Source organism: Lepidothrix coronata, unplaced genomic scaffold (assembly GCF_001604755.1).
Source record: "Lepidothrix coronata isolate B3197 unplaced genomic scaffold, Lepidothrix_coronata-1.0 Scaffold54, whole genome shotgun sequence".
In the NCBI taxonomy this organism is placed as follows: Eukaryota; Metazoa; Chordata; class Aves; order Passeriformes; family Pipridae; genus Lepidothrix; species Lepidothrix coronata.
The window spans coordinates 4,406,529-4,425,106 of record NW_016690234.1 but is presented as its reverse complement, the minus strand read 5'-3'; the positions used below and the strand labels follow the sequence as shown (position 1 = coordinate 4,425,106).

The following is an 18,578-nucleotide window of genomic DNA, read 5'->3' as shown; positions in this document are numbered from 1 at the left end:
TTAGGGTATTTGCTAGTTCAAAATACTCACATGAATGAACCCACATTATCTTCTGAAAAGCATAATAATATGTAATTGCAGTAACAATTCCTCTTCCATTATGTCCTAGACATCAACAGTGTGTACATTCTATAATATCCTGCACAATTGATGGCAGGCAAATGCCTCGGTAAGAGAAATGCTCCCAGATGTGGTAATGTCCCAACAGTGTGGCTGCTACCTAATATTAAAGAATTACAGTAGAAATGTTTCAATAAGAAAGTAGAAGCATTTCAGTTTTTATGTGGCATAGATTGCCACAGACACTGCCAAGCAGCTTTATAGAGTTCTAAATCTTCATTCAATGCCCCTTTACATCATTTGAATGAAGATTTAAACCTCAATAAAACTTTCTGAGTGCTTGTGGCCATCTTTGCTGTATAGTAATCAAAGTGGGGTACAAGCAGACGAATGCACTGTAGTACACCTAATGATCAACACTATATCTAGTGACATTTCCCTTTGTAAAATGAGTTGTCTTAAAGGCTGTTTTCATGGATGGTGCAGCAGTACACATAGAAACAGGCATTTATATCCAGTTTTTATGCAATTCTTTAAAAGATTGCACTGGGGGTTGTGGGGTTGTTTGATTGCTTTTTTTCCCCCCTATATAATATTTGTTTTCTCTATAACTATATTGAATTAATTTCATATATAGAAGATATTTGTGAAAAAAGTAATAAAAATATATGAAAGCTAATATTTAAAGGGTAACTTTCCACAGTATTATGGCTTGTTTACTTATCAACCTCCAACTGTAATTAAGATATTGCAGTGCAATCACTTGTGGCATTGAATTAGAAGCTTAAATGAAAATCAACTTCTAGTTAAGATATTAGCTGGGAAATTCAACACATGCTAGTGCATAAATGCACACAAGGTATGACTGAGTGGAATTTGAAAGAAACTACTGTGAGAATATGCCACTGATAGAATATATGTTTTGTTTCAAAAATAAAGACACTCATTCTGGAAACAGTTTGAAAAAGAAATAGCCAGTCAGTGAAGTGTGGAGGATTTGGTGTCTGGATCCTCCTGCAGAGGAAGGTGTGGGAGGATTGTGTGGATCTCAGCTTCCACAAACTTCCACAAATGCAAAGGAAAATACATCTTTCCTCCTGAAGTTTAGACTCAAACTTATTGTTTCAAGTTGAATTAACTGTAGTTTTCAGCATATAAAATGTTGGCACAGAAGATGTACTCACTCCACTGTTGATATTCCAGGACGCTGCAGGAGATGCCACTTTCAAAGAGCATTCCCATCTATGGAGCCTGAGTGTTGTCTGTCTGTCAGTCCTGCACAGTCCCTGGCTGTCAGTCCTGCTTCTCCTGCAGGCAGGGCAGTGGGCTAATACCTAGGGCTTGTCCCAGGAATGAACTAGAAGCCTGAGGCTGAGAGTGAAGCAAATGGTGTTCTCAGTATGGTGTTGGGAGGGAATTGGCTCTGCTGGTCAGAGCACGGTGCTAATACCACCAAGGTTTTGTGGGTTCAATACCTGTATGGGCCATTCACTTAAGAGTTGGACTCAATGATCCTTGTAGGTCCCTTCCCACTCAGAATATTCTGTGAAATCTGTGAATTGCAGTATTCCTTTGTTTGTGTTGGCTCCCATTGAAACCTAGCAAGAGAATGTCCTGCATCGCCCACTGCAGTGGTATGTTTTTGAGGAAAATCCTGTTATGTAATGAGAAGGATGGTGGCAGCAGTTTCACACAACTAAAGAAAAGAGAACCAAAAAAGCATGAAATATGTTGTTTGTGCTGAAATATCTTTGTACATTCTGTGTTGAACATTTTTAGTATGTTGCAATAGATCTCAAAACCAAAGTAATCCCCAAAAATAAATTAAGACAAGCTCAACTCCCCAGACTTCTTTTAGATACAGGATCTGAACAATAAGAACAAATGAGGGCCTTATTCTTCAAAACACCAAGAGCCTTATCAAAAGCTGCAGAGTTATCTCAACTTTCACCAGTGGAAAAGCAGGCCTGAGGGTTTGGTCTAGAGATTTGCAGCAGAAGAATCAGAGTAAAACTCAGAAAAAAAAAAAAAGGTATATTTCCCTTTTGAGTTCAAAATGAGAACTGAGTTTAACATAATTTTTGAATGATTGATCCCAAGCAGTAGGTTAGGAGGGGGATGTTTTTAAGCAATATTGTCCCTTCCTTTCCCTTGTATTTCTTTGTAAATAACATATTACCTATATTAAGGTAAACTGAATGTATTAGCCAATTACCTAAGGGGATTGCAAAACTGGGGTCTGCGTTATAAAGCAAGCCAAGTTATGACAGCTGTGACCCCAGAGGAATCAAGGCTGAATAAAGACTGTCTCCATTGCAGACAAATGATGATAAAGTGATCCTTTTAGCCAGCAGTCAATGGAACCTGACAAGGCCAAACCTCCAACTAATGAACAGCCCAACCTTTGCTACCAGGGAGATGTACTGAAAGTTTAATCTCAATAAGCATCAAAATACATTTGGCCAAACATTTTTAACAAAAGAGTGGCACATATCATTAAATGGCCCTGAAGTCAGATGAGTGAGGAGGAAAATAGGAGGGTGGGGGTGTATGTTCTTACTGTATCACAGGTGCACAAAATTGCCTTGATAGAACAATATCTTATTTTTCTGCTAAAATTGAATTTCAGATGGTACCTACGTCACACAGACCTAATAATACAGAAAGCAATTGTCTCAATGATTCCTATTAAATCTGTGCATTTCCAGATCCTTATAGAGTAATGTCAGTTACAGAACAATGTCAGGCTGACGGACGCAGCACAGCGTTAAAGAAAAAAAATCATGCACACAATAGGCCAGCTGCACATTAATAAATATGTAATGTTTGATTAAAAATATGGATCGTATTTTTCCCCCCAATTGCTGACTACCCCTAAGGCAGAAGATGTGATCTGGCTCCCACTGATGGGTTTATTTCTTGCTTGCTTTGAAAATACAAACTAAAATGTTTTCCTGTCCCAGCTGTTTCCCATTGTTCATGTTTATCAGCTCAAAGGGTGAACGGAGGAATAAAAAATACGCTCGCATTTCAAATGTGCCAGTCAGTCAATCTATTGTTAAAAGAAGAAAGCCTAATTGTCTGTGCTGGCAAACTTCTTTTTGGTGAATGTCCAGTTTTTAAGAAAAGCTATTCAGCTGTGCCATTTGTTTAATACATCCATAAAAAAGCACATAAAATCACAAGTTTTCTGCGGGATGGGATGGGGGGTGGGGAAAATCACATCTCTAAGTTATAGCCTTGAAACATTCAAGTGATGGCCTAAGTAGTAGTCCATGGACTACTTTTTTGCCTCTTCATTGGTCTGAATAAGTGCCTAGAAGGAATTTTCATGGAATACGTTTTATGTCCTAAAACTGAAATTGGCCTCCTTCTCCAGATCTTACAATTAACTTTGCCTCTTTGAGAAGCAGCACTCCTTTCAGATTACTTCATCAGTGCAGTGGTGAAAGCCTTTTCCAGTTATATTCACAAGAGTTTTATATTTTTATTTAAGGTACTACTCGTCATTTCTTCAGACCCTCATCCTAACAAAAAATGGGAATCAGGATGGGGAGAGAGCAGGAACTTCTTTGCTGCACAGGAGAATCTTCTGTTTGTCGCCAACTCTTGTGATAATTACTCAGCTCTATCCCATCTTTGACTTGCTCTCCAGCTCATGCTGGCAGTGCTACTCTTCCAGCTTTCAAACCAAGCCCAATTAATCAGAACTGACAGTCATTTTATGCCATGCAAATGAGCAAAAATTTAACTCACAGACTACTATTTTGACCAGGACTGTGTTACTTCATCTTTCTGTGGCTAGCACAGTTTTTCTTTGAAAGCTTTCTGAAGAAAGGGTCATCTTTAGTTCCTCAGTTGTACAGCACCAAGACCAAAACATTCTTATGGTCTGAAAAATAAAAATTAATCATTAATATAACAAATGACTCTGATTCTTTGCTAGGAACTTTCCTGTTTTGCTAGGTTTTTCTTCTTTTTGATGGGGGAAGAAACAAGTAAGTGGCATTATCATCCAGCTATCACCCCCTTGTGACACTAAGATGAGATGTCACTCACAGCAAATTGTACAGATCTTTCTTACCTGAGGAGTTCAATAACTCCTCGTGATATCTAAATTACCATTCCTGGGTGTCTGGGTTAACACCTTACAGGAATGAATAAGGCAATAAGATAATTGTCCCAAGTGCTCTGCAGATTAAAGTAGCTGCTTTGGTCACCCTGAGCTCATATTTCCCTGGAAGTTTGAGAGCCAAATACATCCTAAAATTGGAAACTGGGTGTCTAGGAGTGAGCTCCTCACTCAATAAGCTGAGGACTTGGGATTTTTCTAAATCTGCCTTTATTAAAATTTACTGGCACATATAAGGATACTTCATACTGGAAAGCACAATGAACTTGGAATAAAGTACCAAGCCAGCCTTACTAGTTTAGAAACTTAGACTTGGTCCTGCATTTGGATGTTTGTGAATCTATAAATTGCCATGAAAATGTCCGTGAACTAAAGCTGCACCTCCCTGTTCATCTTTCAGTATCTCTGCCCTCTGTGTGCACACAGCAGACTTGGAATGAACATATTCCTTGGTGTCCCTGGCAAGTAATGCCATACACCTTCATGGACCAGGAGTGCTCTGTGGAACCCAGTTACAGAATCATATCGTTGAAATACTGCTTTCATAACTATTAAACCTACACATCATGCTAAAAATCCATTGATGTGCATTTTTGAGCACAGGTTATTTTTTTGTTTTCTGTTTGCTGAGCTGTAGCATATATATGCCAAGTAGATAGCCATCAAGTAATGCAAAAAACCAAACTATCATTTGCAAATGCACCATATTAATTGAAGAAACTGGAATAGTTATGGAAAAAATATAAAAAAAAAAACCAAAACAAACTTTAACAGTAGTAGGTGGCTTTTATTTTTTTTCTTCTGTATGTTTTACAGTCTGAGCAGCACATGAAGTTGTCTTCTTCTCTGAAGTTGTCTTCTTCTCTAGAAAGTATCTCCACAGTGTCTCCAATGATGGTCAGCATATATGATAAGCTCTGCCCTCTTTTCTGCAAGTGGTGTCAGGCAGTTTTGGCTGTGTATTAGTGAGCTCAACCCAAACAGCCCTGCTACTCCCCTTCATGACCAGCCATTTCAGACACTTCATTGACTATTGATTAATTGATTTTGCAGAATAAAAAAAATATACAGAAGCATTCCAGAGAAGGTAAAACCAAAAAGGAGAAATACTAAATAATTAAAAATTAATATGCAGCAGCTGGAAGGGAAGCAATCATGAAGAAATGACATGTGGCTGAATTTTAGCAAATTATGTGGAGGATTTTGTCATTGTCTCAGGGACTTCTTAAGCAAAATACCAGCTACACAGCTCCAGACGGACTGTGCACCCTGTGACAGCAGGCATCAGGGGATGCACCCCCTCAGGGGAAGGTTTGGAGCCAGAGAAGCAAAAGGATGTGATGGGGAGGGGTGTGAGAGGAGCCTGCAAATGCTCTTGGTGGGGCACAGGCTCTCTGCAGCTCTCCAGGAGCTCCAGTGTTGGGGCTGCTGTAAACAGATTCAGTCTCTCTCTCTCTGTAAAAATTATGGAGAACAGTGTTCTCCTCTACAAAGCATTCATACTGCCACAGCTGGACAACATGCAACAGTGAAGTCTGTAGATGTACAGGGCAATTTCTGTAAACCCACTATTAATATTCTGTAGCGTCACCATTAAATTGTAACAGACTTCTCCACTAAGGATGAAGAAAAATTTTGGTTTAAATTCAGTAATTGATAATCTGCTTAGACGGCTTCAGTTTGCAGATTATGAGCTGTTCGTCACATCAGATCTACCGGATGTGGGCAGATTTTGCAAGTTTTTTTTTCTTTTCCCACAAAAGAAACTGAATTAAAAAAACCACAACCTAGAGTGCTATGACTTCAAATTGGCACTTAGGCCCTGATCCAGTCTTTGCTTACTAGGATTTCTCTGCAATGATATGGTGATGTAACATCAGGAAATTTCTTAGGATCTGATAAAGTGCCAAGCAATTGTTCTCCTGAAAACACTAGCTCTTAATTATACGGATTTATACTGACTGAAACTCTGGATGTTGCTGGCTGGTGATGTTCCAGCAACAGAGATCCAGGATAGATCTCCACTGTAATCATTTGCCCCACTCAGTGCAGACATAAAACAAGGACAGATCAAAGTGTAACAGAGCTGTCTGTGTGTGTTCGGGCCTAGTTCAGAGCAGGAGCAAATTGTGACTCATGGATTAGTCAATACCATATATGTTCATATTCCTTCACAAAACCAGCAGAGATGTCTTATTTAGTAGTAGGAAATGGCAGCAAGTGCTGGAAATCACCACCTCTCAAGCACCATCCTGGCATATGAACTCCAGGTGTGCCTGCATCGTGGTTTGCTTAAGAATTCACTGACCTTCCAAAGAAGAGAGGAATTTGGTAATAGGTACTATTTAGTAAGTAATTGTTAGTTATTTTTAAGACTTGACTATTCCAAAACTGATCCACAGGTGAAAGTCCAACTCCTACTAGAAGCACTCCAAAGTGAATCCCTACCTGAAAGAACTTGCACCTTATTTCAGCCAGACACCAACTCTTTTCCAGTAGGGGGAAAGAAATTCTTTTTCAGCAGATCCTTCACTGTTTTAAAAGAATATTTATTCACAATAGTTTTTCCTTTAATTTTTGCCTTTTTTTTGTTTTGTTTTGTAAAAAAGGTAATTTTCTCAGTATGGAGCTTTTTCTGTATTCTTTGTCCTTTGGGAGACAAAATAATTGGCAAGACTTGGCAGAATTAGTGATATTCTTGAGCTCGTAATTGTCTAATGTCTTAGTCTTCTAGATGGAAAGTCAATACATTATGATGTCCCCCAAACCAAATTAATATAATGTTAAATGTGGTGGTTTGAAGTGGTTTGAAATGCCTGTTTGAAATCCTTTAAATCCTACATCTAGTGATTCAGAAGCTAGTAGCAGAGGGCAGTTGGGTGTTCTGCCTCCTTAGATAAATCTGTCTCTTCCTGGCTGTTTACTGTTTTCACTGTCAGACCTTGTGGCAAAAATTTCTGCTGTGACTGATTTTCCTTCAGTGGCTCAGAGCTTTTCCAAGAATTCTGAAGGAGACAATAAAACACCATGTATTGATGAACAAACCACATTTAATATATCTTTCAAAAATTTCTTTCATAAGATCAACTTCTTTCCAAAGTAGTGCTCAGTACAGAATGGGGTATTGGGCCAGGCAGTTCAGGCATTACTTTATTACCATAACAATGCTGTGCACTAATGTACACTCCATGACAGTGTCCATGTTACCCACTGTACAACCATTTTACACAATGGAGTTTACACCCTTGAGCAAAACTTTGAACTGGACTGAAATGTACTGTAAATAAAATACTGTTACATCTTTTTAAAATTTAAAATACGAAGTGCAGCATAACAGGGGACTTTCAAAAGTAATTAGCACTATTGCAGCCCTCTTTGAAATCAAGAAATCTGTTTTCCTACGGGTCTGTGTCATTCCCAGTTTAGAAGAAAAATTCGTAGACTTTTGTAAAGTGCAGAAAATGAAGCCCATGTTGTGCTTTATATAATTTTCTTACTGCCATCAGAAAGAACAGGTTTCTTACAGGCTTGTGGACCATCTGTTATATGCCAAATGCACTAAGGACTAAAAAATCCCTGTCTTTTCTTGGCCTCTGTGTTGCTTTCCCTGTAGCTACCAGGCACTATTTTGTTTTAGGTAATATACTATAATATCTTGCAGTAATCAGAACAATTAATTTCCTCAGAAATCATGGCCACCCACCCAAAGAAAAGACTTTTGACACACCATAATGGGTGTTATATATAGTTGGTGTCAAGAGTTGCTTAGATATGCTGATAATGAGCCACACTTTTGAGGAATCATAATCAATCATTCTTCATTTAGAAAGTCAGATCCATCAGCCTGACATCAAAATGTCATAACCCATTGATCTCACATTGCAATCAAGGATTCTTGACTCTTATTAATGGCATTCAGTTACGCCAGTTACATCAGCAATCATTTTATCATTTATGATAATTTTATCATTTAATAGTATAATTTAAAACACTCAAGTTAGTGGCTAAATCCATTAATCCTTTTCTTAATCCCTATTAATAGTTACTATTAATTCTAACACAGCTGTTTTAAAACTTCAAACAATTTTAAATCCAATATGATCTGTGTATGAAAATAAGAAAATAAGTAAGAAAAAAACACCTGTGAGTCAGAAAGATCTGAGCGGATTGGATTCCCTTCTGGGGGTCATTCTACCTCTGCTCTCATGGTTGATGATGTCAACACAATCTTTTAAAGAAGTTACTTCCTGTTATCTCACTGCTGCCCATCTGTTATTCCTGTATCTCCCGATGACATGTCACCAGTGGTAGTGACAATTTCTTATCCACTGCTGTCAGAAAAAGAATAGCTTAGGAGCTTGGAAACAAATTTCAAACTAAAAGTTGCTTTGAAGTTTGATCTGCTATTCAGTGAAGCACAGTGTAGAAGAAACAGTAAACATGTCAAGATAAAGGGAGGAAAAAAGGGAGTGAGAGCAGTGGAGCAGGATGGAGATGAGCTGTATTTGCATACATTTCCAATGTGCCTTTCAGGCACAGATACTTAAGAGATGCACAGCCCTGTTGCCCTGTGGGATTTTAATCTGTGGTTTAGGATTAGGGAACATACATTGTCTCACTGAAGTAGCTGTTGAACACAGTGTCTAATTTTTTTATTAGTGGGACATTTTCTGTGATACAGGATTTTATGGCAATACTCTTCCAATGCCTAGGGCAGTCAGGACTCCTCTCTTAATGTTAAAAGGATATGTTCCCATTTTAAATTTTACCAGTTTAAAATTTACAAATCTTAAATTACAATATGACTCTGAGAAAAAAAATGATAACAGCAGAACACTGTATAGCAACCTCTGATTTTTTTTTCAAATACATTATTTTTAATAAAAACAAACAACCCTATGGGAAGTTTCATGCTTGATAAGCAGTACTTTGTAGTAGGAAGGTATCCAAATGGAAATTTTTACCTGGTCTAATAATTGCAAATTAACTGGGATCAGGTTTGCCAAGTCCTAGGAGTCTGCTATTGCCAGCCAGCTCCCTGCAAGACTCTCCCTCACAGCAACAAGTTTGTGGAATCAAGCCCTTTGTTTGGATCAGTGCTCATCCCTTCAGGCAGAGCTAATTGGCTAATTCAATCACACTGGCTATTTAATTAATAAGGAAGCCCAAAATTCCACATGAGATGAAAGGATGAAGAGGCCAGGAATGACCCTTGATAATAATAAAAGATAATTACAACCAAGAATTGCATTATTCAGACTTTGTTATTGACATGATAAGCACTGCCATATGCCATGCAAGCTGTGATGGGCACCCTACTGCTTACAGGTATAGCAGAGCTCCCAGGTGTAACTGTGTTTCAATGCAAATGTGACTTCAGGTGAAGAACTGAACACTTTGCATGAAGCCAGAAAAAAGAAAACTTCCCCGCAGTGATGACAGGAAAGCAGCCTGGCCATTTTGTTGCCTCTGTTCAGGTAGAGCAGTAGTACTTGTGAGACCACACGTTCACTTTTCTGTTTAGAAAAACCAGGGATGTGAATTACCAGATCCAGACTGAGGGCATCAAGGTGCTGCATGGGAAAAAAACATGCAAAATTATTATGTTTATTAGGAAAACAATTAGGTGCTTTATGAAAAAAAATGACAGGTTTTTTCTTGCAGGATCTCCTGGAAAAGGGATGGGGAACTACACTGATTTTAAAAGCAGATTCCCAAAATGTAAAACAGAAGTTTCTGCAAGAATGAAAAAAATCCACAGAAATGTTGATTCCATTTTATTTACACAGTGCAAAGAAGTGTCTGCTGATCCCAGTGAAACAATATGTAGAGGGTGCCCAACGGACACAGGGCATGAAGAAAGACTAGGTTACCTGCAACACCACTTCCAAACCATTTGTGCTAGTTCTGAAAGACAATCAAGTTCTTGGGAACTAGAATTAGAAAATGGAGAGACAGATTTAATTTCTGGCTCCTCCTTTCACTCCTTGTGGTCCTGGGGCATGCAGCGTGTCTCAGTGGGTCCAGGTCTTTCTCCTGTGATTTGTTTTATCTCTTCAGACTACATTCCTAAAGTAGGGACCATGTCTTCATCTGAGTGTACACAAAAATTCCCAAATCTCATTAGGGTTTGTAGTCAAAATTAAAAGTTTTATAAAATCTTGCCCAATTCCTAAAGAGCTCCCAAGTTTATTGCTCATTAAAAGTCTGAATCTGAGAAGCAAAGGTATTTGATTTGTAATGAATGTAACCCTTCAGTAAGATCACAGCTGTAGTGTTACAGAATCAGTCATGTAAAGAATAGTCCCTGGAAGAAAACCTGCCTTCTCTTTTTTCTCTTTAACCTCAATAGAGCAGTTCTTTTCTTAATTACAGTTACTGCACACTGTGATATTGAAGTGCTCTGTTCTCAAACATATTCTTATTTATTTTAGTCCTTTTTTTCCCAGGTAATGAAATGTCAGAACCCTACTTTTTCTGGTTTTGTAGTATGTTGATCAAAGTGACCTTTGCTTTGCGGCAGACACAAATCAATATAGCGCTCTGCGGTATTTGACAGATAAAGGTGCAACATATAATAAATGGCAATCACTGACGAGGAGAGCAAGAAAATACCTGCCAACTTCAGTTCATACCGGCAATTTTCAGACAATGCCACATGTTATGTTCAAAGTAAAATTCATTCGTCCATCTAATAACAGAGATGGGGGATATTAAAGGACTCAGTTTTGTTAAAGAAATGTTTCAACTCACAGTAATAATTCAGAGTCCAGTCCAGGTCTACAGTGGTTGGTTGCAAGTAAAGTTATTACATTTTGAAGACAGGTTAGAAGAGCAATTTTCCTTGCCATAAAGGAAAGGACACATACACACACACACACACACACACACACACACACACACACACACACACACACACACACACACACACACAGAGGTTTTAACCAAGAAATGAAATAGTAATTATACACACTCATACAAACACAGTCTCTTATTCTTTGTCACACACACAAATTGTCTTAATTTCCTAAAGCTGCTCTCCAGTGCAGTGTTTTGCAGCTGAGGGTTTGATTTTCTCATATTTTTCCAAAGCTGCTGATAAGTTATATACAAATGGAACCAATTCCTATTTAAATGCTTAATTGCAAGTAGTATCTGCAAAGTAAGTATCTGCCAGAAATTTGAGGTCAAGTGGCAGCTTCAGCCCACTGTAAATGAAATTTGTGTGTGTTAGGGTAAATTTCTCTTTCAGTATGGCTTGTCTTATTCTCAGTAACACAAATAGCTTATTGTAAGTCTGGCCCAAACAGAAAGCAATGCTGGATTTTACCCACTGGGATGAGTTGTGCTCGACTGCATCAGCTCTTGCACAGCAGATGCACAGGCAGGGCAGCCCCCAGAGGGAAGCTGAACAGTGTGAACTAAAGCATTTCCCATCAGGAGAGATCAAATGTGGGACTGAGACTTGCCTGTAGCCTCTGTAAGAGGAGCAGCAGAGACCAAGGCATCCTGTCCATGGGCTGGTGTTCTAAGTGCTTCATATGAAGGGTCTCATCCTGACAGATGACCTCTAGTTATATTTCTTATTTCCTATGACATAAGTGTCTGTCCATGGAACTGCTGGCAGGACCTTTTTAGTGAAGATGCTGTGCTTTGTTTGGGAACCTAGAAAGCATCTGTATTTTCTTCTTCTCATAGGAAACTACTTTGACTTAAAGACTCTTTCATATATCTGTTGTTCACAATGTATGTAAGCTTATGACTTGCATTCGAGTACTTATTTTCACAACTAATTTTTATGAAGCTGTTTGGACACTTAAGGCACAAAAAGGCCAGTTCACAATGTACTTGTGGCTGTTCAGAGTTATTTGATGTGATTCAATGAAGACATATCTAACTTATGAAAGCAAAATGTCGATCATGTACAGGAAAGTGCAGTGTGTACCTACTAGCACATGGTACCTTGCATGTTCAAAATCTAAGACTGATCAACTATATTAACTTTTCATTAATATCGTCAGGATATGACCATTTATTAGTACCGTTCAGGGCTAATGGTCAAATTCAGTGTTGAAGCTTATGGCTGAGCCTGAAATACAAAACCAGCTGATGCTCCAAAAGCAGGACAGTCTGCAGTAAGAGAATGCTTCACCCACTGCAGACACAGCATCACTTCAGTGTGCTGACCAGAACGCAGCATTTTGTATTGACCTGCAACATGGAAAGGCTAGCTCTAGGGAATGAGTAAAGCACCTCAAAAAATGGTAGGAATCTTTTTGATCTGGTCCGGATTCTTTTTAATTTAGTGAACTTTTCATCACTTATCATGCTCTTTTTGAATAGAAATATTGTATTACATTACTTATACTTGTCTTTTCTTCTGTGATAATACGATATAAGAGAGAATTTATCTCTCTCTCTCTCTCTCTCATGAATTCTATGTCACTTTTATACTATTTCCTCACCTTTACTTTAGGAAAATTGAGTTTATCTTTGTTGTTTTTCTTTGACAAAATATTGAATGGGGAGCAGATGTTTTTTGTCATTTGTCTGCAATAATGCCAGACATTTTCCTAAGCTGATGAATGCATGATTAACCTTAAACTGATCCTACTTCTGTGTATAATTTTTCCTATAGCCTGTTGTATTAAACTGTACCCATCACTACCTGTGAAACATTATGTAACCTAGTTCATGTCAACCCATCCTGAATTTCTCAAGCTTGTGCAAAACAATTATTTCTATCATCACTGTACATTTTGCCACACAATATATTTAGTGAAATCAGACTCTTAGTAGAGGTCTGCAAAGAACTATTAATAGCTGCTCCTGTCTCTAGCTTGGGAAACATTATATAGTGAGGCAAAACTTTTTCCTCGTAGAACAGCCTTGTTATTTCAAATGACAATTCCATACTAAGTTATCACAGTCTGGCATGTTGTCAGGTAATTCAGAGTTATGGAAACACCATATTCATTCCCACTAAAGTTTCACGCAGTTGTTCTGCTACTATAAAGTGTGGGTTTAGGAGAGGAGAGAGTCTCTAAACATCATAACCTTACTGAGGGGATTGTTACCCCAACTGGCAAATGCTCAACTGTGAGCAACAGATTTATTACCTGACATAATTAATGGCCTAGATAGTGACATTTCCCATATTATAGACAATCATGAATTATGAGCCCAGCTGCTAGCCTTCTCATTCACTGAAATCGGTTGATAAATATGTTTATTCGAGGTCAGCTTGGCCTCATCCATTAGAAATATTGTTTTTCTAAACATTACATTGATTTAATTTAACTCTAATCAATTTAAAATGGTTCTGACAATTAACAAAAGCTTCAAATATGACCTTAAAGTAATAGGATTCATTAGCTATGTTTAGGATTAAACTTATCCTAATAGGGCTATTTTTCTTCTGAGGGCATGTAGTAGGCCGACTGGTGGTCAGTCAAAATGAAATCAATTATTATAAATTATACAGTTTGGCTTGATTATGTCGTGCCCGCTAATTTGTATAAATAAAGACCTCAAACAATAGAAGCCATTTATTAATAACTATCTGTACCCCAACCTGTATCACACTTTATGTTACAGCTGCAGAATCATCTGTTACCCATGAAGTATTATATTCTCCACTGCTAGGCATATCTGCTAATTAAACCCATAATTAATTGTAACAGTTATAGTTAAAGTCAAAACGCTGACAGCCTTTTTGGCCTATTATTCATGGTAATCAACGGATTCAAAAGGCAACGTAATCAACAATTCCTGCACTAGCCAGGGGATCATAATACAATGGCAGCACCAGTGACAGCTGGCACCCACAGGTCTTTGGGTACAATAGGAAATATAAACCTCTAAAACTGAAATGCTTCAGTATGAACAGTGCCTATTGTTTTTCTGAGGCAAAATACAAGCCTAAGTCATACTTAAGAACTGAATCCCTAATGCAATGGGTAACAGAAGCACACAAGAGCCATCCATGCTCCGGAGAGCCCGCCCGGCCTTCCTGGGGTGCGGCAGCAGTCGAGGCTCAGCACTGTCCTTCAGTGTCTTCTGGTCGTAACCCCTCACCAGCCCCTTCCCCACTCACGTGGGGATGGCTCAGATTAGGGATGAGAATTCTGGAGAGTGTTCTTGAATATCAAGAACAGATTTTATTTGCTCTGTTGTCATTGAACATGTGTCTGTTGGATGGTGGGCAGTGCCCAAAAGGTGTGTGCCGTCCCTCCGTGCGTTATCTACAGAAAGAGAGAACATTAGCCCCTGCAGGGGACCTCACATCTCCTACATACATCTGTCTGTATATCAGCCTTTGAATCTGTGGAAAATGCATTTTATTTATTCCCAGACACAGTGGTGGATTCCCTACCCACAGTAGCCCTGAGAGGACAAGGTGAAAGGGACAATCTATAGTCAGCAGAGAGCCACAAATACTCTTTTAAGACTGCTCTGAAGCAAGTGGCCTGTGTGGGCACAAATTAGGTTGTCTCCAGAGTGTCCTGAGCTCTTCAGCAGGCTGCCAACAGTGGAAGAGGCAATAAAGGCCAAATAAGTGGCCACTTCTAGCAACCACACTTTGCAACCCAGATAAGGTGCAATGCCATCTGAACCTGTTGCATCCACAAGGTACATGTCTCTGCGTGGGTCTCTCCTTGCTTTCCTCCTCAATTTAAAGGCAATCTAGTTATCCATCATTGCATGGGACCTCAGATCACAATCTTTCTGAGGCATGTTCATGGCCCATAACACCACTAAGCCAGCAAGTTTATACGTACACAGCTTCAGATGTGCTGCTGCTCAAACAAGGTTAGCCATAGTCTCATTACTAAGATTTACACTGTCAGTTACAGAGATGCCCATCCAATCCTATAACACGAAAATTTATGGGCATCACAGAGAATTTTTTATTGTTAGAGCTCATATACAATGTGTCCCCTTAGTGACACATTTTTAAATAAAATATATTATACTAGTGATTTCTAATGCTTAAAATAAAATAAAATAATAATCAACTTTTAGCTACAGTTTCCGCCTGGTTATTGAGCTGAACTTAATGACTGGCTGAAAAGTATTTGTCAACACAACAGCTGGAGAGCAACACTTTCTTGTGGCTTTATGTCACAGCATATGCCAGCCACTCAGAACATGTGATAATTCAACTGGAGCTGGTACTACAATAGCAGATGGGTTGAAGCATTGTTATTCTCACTCTAGCTCCCAGCCCTTGAGGGATCACTAAATAAAATCAAAGCAGATGGACCATTACAAGCTCATTTGTGTTCACTACAAGCACCTCAACCTCCAGTTGTGATATACTGCACCTTTGTATAAAATGACATGTATGGTAACATGGCCTAATGAAAATAGCATCAGACTTGGCAAGTGAGGAATGAGGCTGGGAAATATGCACAGATCTATTTATCACTGAGTTCTTACCTTGCAGAAAGGGTTCATTTCCCTCCCCCCAATGTTTATCATTGTATTTCTCTCCATGTTTATAATTTAATTTCCTCACACTCGTCATAAGAACTAAGAGGTGGCTGTTGGTTCTGACTGTAGGAGTTTAGCAGGATTCCTGGCCTCTGCAAAGACAGGATGAATGCTACTAATCAAAGGAATACAAAACTCATCCCTACACACTGTTGATAAATATGTTACTCCAGGTGGCCCACATGTGTCAAGGCTTTGACCACCCACGGACACCAATATCTGCAGGGATCAGGACTCCCTCTATGTTTCTCTTCCACAGCTCTGCATTTTTGAGCTTATGGGGGACTTGGTACAGAAAATTAACTGCTCCACTAAATTCCAAAATTTTTGTCTGTGAGGTCAGTCAGCATCTCTGACCAAACTATGGGTGTCCCAGGGCATGGGAGGCAATTGCTTCTAAAGGAGGAAGGATATTAAAACTGTCAGTTTCTGGAGGGGGATCCTTTGGGGTCTGCTGGCAAAGTTACAGTTTGCACGGAAAAATTGTTCATGCCTTCCTCAGCAGCCCAACATAAAGCTGAAGGCACATCTAATGCCCACTTTAAAAACATCTTCTGAGCACCTTGTACAGCAAAGCACCAATAATATCACCTGAAGGCTTTTGTCCTACAGTTCCCACCCTTGCTATCGTGCTCCAGGGAGCTATGGCAAGATGAAGTATGGCAGGCAAACTCTTGCTTCAACTGTGCATTCATTGCTAAATAGCATATACTGTGAACTTATTAAAGGCTTTGAGAGTTCTGCTTTCTCCAGTATAAACAGAAAGAGTGAGAGTAGGTAGTGTTGGGGGAGAGTTAGATGCTTTTTTTTTTGCCTGCATGAAAGACCCTTATATTTACCTTTAGTAAAAGCTTCATAGGTCACCCGACTGCCACAGGTCCCCTCATGCTGCTTGCTGGGGGCTGTAAAGAGGCAGGTAGGTGCAGCAGTGGAAAACCAAAGAAATCATGTCATTAGGGTTGATAAATACAGTTGAACTTCTGTGACTGCAGTATGCAAGTTGAAAAACTTGTCCAGCTTCTTCTGTGAAACAGCCTCCTGCTGAGTTTCTGAACTGTATAAAAATGATAAATGGATCAGCTAATATTTCTCACCTTACCCAGAAACTGCAGGGCAGCTGGACAGTCTCAAGGGCAGTGCTTCCAGGGAGCACACTGTGTGGAGCTCCTGGACATGTCTGGGCTTGTTTGCTCTTCCTGAGCGCTTTCTGTTTAGTGTTGAGTGCAGCAACTCATCCTCAGCTGTGAATTGGTGAAACTCCGCCAGAAGCATGTGCAGGTCAGGTCAGACATCAGCACTGCCTCTTATCTGCTGGCCAGCTTTCCTATCAGCCAAACTAATTTGCTAAGATAATTCTGTTTCCTGCCATCTATTACAATAAATCAACCACAGTAGCTTCATTGAGTTCTCTGCCAACTGCTGCCCTTGAAATTCTCAAACAGAATGGGGGGTGGGAGGGAAATCTGTACTCTTCTAAATACAAGAAAGTTTCAGATAAAAACTTGATATTCTGGGCAATGCTGTGTCTCCTCAGCCCCACGTTAATGGTGTGCCAGAGTCAGCTCAGACTTGGGCAAAACCAAATGTATCAATCATTCCTTTAAAAACAAACTTTTTGAATAATGTGATCTCAGGAGGTAAAGCTTATATGTGGGTAAACACACACATGGAGAGGTGTGTGTTATAAAAGGTGTTACAATGGAATGATAACTCTCTGACAATTAATTTTGAATAGGAAAAAAATACTGAGGATAGATGGAAATTGAGGAAATATGAAGCATTCTCAAGCATACCTACTACAGGAGGAAGAATTTAGGAACAAAAAGGTATTAAGATCATTCTGCTTTTTCCTTATTGCAGTATCAACTACTGAGAGCACCAGTGATATTACAATTCAGTCATTTTTAAAATTATATATTAAAATATTAAAATATTATAATATTATATAATATTATAAAATATTATAATATTAAAATATTATATTAAAATACACTAGTTTATACCCTTCTTCTATAATTCTGCTCAGATTAGATATTTAATAATGCTGATTTCTTTTTAAAGGAGCTTCTATCCTCCATGAAATTTCAGAATTTTTGAATTATCCTGCAGATCGTCACTGGTTTTGTAATAGCTCTGCTGGTTAAAACTCAGCTGTGCTGTACCAGTTACGTTACTGATGGGAGCCAAATCCTCAGCAACGTGGCTGGGTTTATTCAGTCACTCATTTGGCAGAAGGATGTTTAAAAATAATTGTATATCCCTCCCTGTCTTTAAATATTCAGAGGAAAAGTCACAGAAGAACCGATAATGTAACAATAATAATGAGGCTGAAGAACAGTATTATAGTGTGAACTCATATATCCCTTGGTTTCATTTACATGTTTAGCAGCTGCTTGTTTCTCGATCATAGAAAGATCATTACCTGACTTGTAAGAAGAGAGGGGAAGTCTGTTCACCTTTGGGCAACTAGCTCTGCATTTATTAATAGTTGTTGCCCATCTCATTATACATTTAATTGCTGCATTATAATTTATTTATTCACTGATTTATTGTAAGAGATGAGTAGAAACAAAATTACCTTTGCAAATTACTTTGATAGGTGGGAAATTTGCATGGTTAAAAAAAACCAAACATGCAGTGTGGAATGTGAGATGCTACCTACACCTTCACACATGAGTGCTAGCATAGACAAACTGGTCTCATCAGAAAATGAAGGTAAATCCAGCCACTGTTTAAAAAGAAATTGCTATATATATATAATATATATATATATAATAATCCTTATATTCCCAGATGTCTCTTTGCTTCGTGGAACAGGGAATCAGCTGAAAAATTAAGTGGATGGAAAGAGGAGATTCCTAAAAAATTAGAAACCTAAAGGCAGGTAGTT

General features: G+C 38.7%; 1 long non-coding RNA gene across 1 annotated transcript in view; it reads left to right on the top strand.

Annotated features, from left to right (window-relative positions):
* Positions 1-5,005: 5,005 nt before the first annotated feature.
* The window catches only part of LOC108497959, a 28,725-nt gene continuing 15,152 nt past the window's right edge, over positions 5,006-18,578 (top strand). The window contains exons 1-2 of the long non-coding RNA XR_001875023.1: positions 5,006-5,089; positions 15,379-15,385. This is a non-coding gene — a long non-coding RNA (uncharacterized LOC108497959). The remainder of the gene's footprint in view (positions 5,090-15,378; positions 15,386-18,578) is intronic.